This window comes from Aedes albopictus, chromosome 3, assembly GCF_035046485.1.
Source record: "Aedes albopictus strain Foshan chromosome 3, AalbF5, whole genome shotgun sequence".
NCBI classification, from domain to species: Eukaryota; Metazoa; Arthropoda; class Insecta; order Diptera; family Culicidae; genus Aedes; species Aedes albopictus.
The window spans coordinates 308,747,899-308,751,202 of NC_085138.1; positions in this window are offsets into that span (position 1 = coordinate 308,747,899).

Consider the following 3,304-nt stretch of genomic DNA (forward strand, 5'->3'; position numbering starts at 1 on the left):
AACGACGGGTGGTGTTCGCCGCTGCAAAAGCCGCGCTGAATACCGAGATAAGAGCAAATAAAAAGGTCTGCTTTGAGGGTCTCTGTCAGAGGGCCAATGCGAACCCGTGGGGTGACGCCTACAGGATCGTTATGGCCAAGACGAGAGGTGTAATGGCTCCTACAGAACAATCTCCAGAGATGTTGGAGGGGAGCATCGATGGGCTTTTTCCGCGTCATGATCCTAGTCCTTGGCCTCCTTTCGTAGGACAGCCGGGGACTGGGGCTGGCGATGAGTAGAGGGTCACCGATATGGAACTTGCGGGGATAGCAAAGTCCCTTAGCGTAGGTAAGGCCCCAGGTCCGGACGGAGTTCCGAACCTGGTCTCAAAAGCAGCTATTGCAGAGGCTCCCGAGATGTTCAGGTTTGCTATGCAGAACGTCTGGACGATGGAGTTTTACCAGAAGCTTGGAAGAGGCAGAGCCTGATTCCATTGCCAAAGGCAGGGAAACCACCCGCAGACCCATCGTCATATAGACCAATATGCTTGATAGACACGGCGGGGAAGGTGCCCGTAAAGATCATCCTCAATAGAATGTTGAGGTTCACCGAGGGCGAAAATGGTCTTTCCAGTAACCAGTACGGCTTCCGGAAGGGGAGGTCCACCGTAGACGCTATCTTGTCGGTTACAAAAACCGCCGAGAAAGCACTCGAGCCTAAGAGAAGGGGAATTCGTTTCTGTGCGGTAGTGACTCTGGATGTAAGGAATGCGTTAATGAGCGTCAGCTGGTCTGATATTGCCAATGCGCTCTTGCATCTGGGAGTTCCGGGGTAGAGGAACAAGATTCTTGAAAGTTATTTTCAGAATCGAGTACTAGTTTACGACACGGGGGTGAGTCGGAAGTGCTTTCACATAACCTCAGGAGTCCTGCAAAGGTCCATCCTGGGTCCGGAGTTATGGAATGTCATGTACGACGAGGTGTTGACGTTGAGGTTAGAGTACCCAGTGGGAGTGGAGATTATCGGATTTGCCGACGACATTACGCTCGAAGTCTACGGTGAAACGATCGGGGAGGTGAAGTTGACAACCGACCACTCAATCAAGGTTGTGGAGGCGTGGATGCGGTCCAGGAAACTGGAGCTGGCATACTACAAGACAGAGGTGACGGTTGTTAACAACCGTAAGTCGGCGCAGCAGACGGAGATCAGTGTAGGAGAGTGCACTATCCTGCCAAAGCGCTCCGTCAAACACTTGGGCGTGATGATCGACGATAAGCATACCTTCGGTAGCCACGTCGATTATGCCAGTAAAAGAGCATCCACAGCTATTGCGGCACTGTCCGGATGATGTCCAATGGCTCTGCGGTGTACGCCAGTAAGCGCAAGCTTCTGGCTAGTGTTGATACGTCCATACTTAGGTATGACGGCCCGGCGTGGGGCACTGCGCTAAGTAGTGAATGCTACCGACGGAAGCTGAAAAGTACGTACAGGCTTATGTGCCTGAGGGTTGCGAGCGCGTACCGTACCGTGTTACACGACGCTCTCTGCGTCATTACTGGCATGGTGCCTATCGGCATCCTTATCAGTGAGGAAATGGAGTGCTTCGAAATGCGCGGCAAAAGAGGCATACGCAGGACTGCCTGGATGGCCTCTATGGTCAAATGGCAGCGCGCGTGGAACAGTTCCACCAAAGGAAGGTGGACCCATAGGTTGATACCGAGGGTAGATAGTTGGATTTATAGGCGCCATGGGGAAATTACATTCCACCTGACACAGGTCCTTTCAGGTCATGGTTGCTTCCGACAGTATCTACACCGTTTCAGGCATGCGGATTCTTCCGAATGCCCAGTGTGCAATGGTTTAAAGGAAACGGCGTAACACGTTTTGTTCGTGTGCCCGCGTTTTCGCACAATGCGTGACCACATGCTTGCCACATACGGGGAGGACACAATTCCGGACAATTTGGTCCAAAGGGTGTGTAGGGATGAGGTTAGCTGGAACGCCGTTTTAACGGCTATCACCCATATCGTCTGGGAGTTACAGAGGAGGTGGCGCGTGGATTCGAAGAATGGCTAGTCCAGATGCAGTACAAGAGGTGGTCCAGGGGTTCGAAGTCGGCTTCGTAGGTCATACCGGTGCCCTGCGGTCGAGATCGACCCTTACAGCGATTAAGTGGCCGCGGAGAGGAAGTCCCAGTAGCGTTGCTGTCCTGGCGTCGGTCTAGCTAACCTTGAGGGTGCGATGTGCACTAGCCCCTCTCTGAAGCAATACCTTCTTGGTGGTTCCGGTGAGACGTAGGGTTTGTTGGCGACCATAGGAATGTGTTTTAGTGGGCCGAGGAGAAAGTAGTCCTGGCTTTTACTATTGTTGTAGAAGAGGGCCTTAACCCCACACTACCTCAACCTTCCTGTTAGGGTGTCTGTTGAGCAGATTTTCCCCCCTATGGTTTAGAAGGGAAAAAAGACAATGCCATGTTTGGATTGATATTCCAAGTCTAATTAATTAATTTGATATGCAATGCTAGAAATCGAAAGATAAGGAGGGGGTCTTCCAACAATTGTTGTTTTGTTGGGAAATCTAAGAGCCCTGGAGAGCTAAAGTTGAGCAAATTTGTATGGAAATTTCACTTTTTTGCGCTCCGTCCCGAAAGGGATATGTGTGTGGTGTGTATTAGTGTGATTGTTTATTATATTATAGAACATTCTTGCCTTTTTGTTATCTGAAAACTAAATTGTTATCAATATATTTTGTTAGAAGTTATTCATAGATAAAATTTACCTGAATTCTCCTGAAATAAAATGGTCATTAAAAAAATGTACACCAAACTTAGATCTTGGAATGTACATAATTGCCTGATTACTTTGGGCACGAAAATATGTAGCAAGATGTGTTAGATCTTACACCGCAACGCACCATTGTAAGGTGATCTACCCACGTTACGGGATCCCAATACGAAAGGTATGTGTATTTAAACTAACAGTAACTGTTGTTGAACACCGGAACACATTATACGGTTTCTTCGACACCTTTTTATAGCGTCCATTTTAGTCAACGAGTCCACTTTGTGATCACCCGGAATCGTGCAATGTGAAAGGACCCTAGCCATGGTGATGATAGGAGCGTTTTGACAAAACACTTGATATTTGGCGTATTTCATACCATAGCTAAGAGTTGTGTGCTCAGCTGGCAGTGCAGCATGAGCACTGTTGTTCTTCTCACTTCAGCTAAGAGGCGCGCCCCGAGCATGTTGTGATCACCAAAGAGGTGCGGCTCAAACAGCGCCAGCGTTCAATTCGTAGTTGGATGAAGACACAGTCCATGTTTT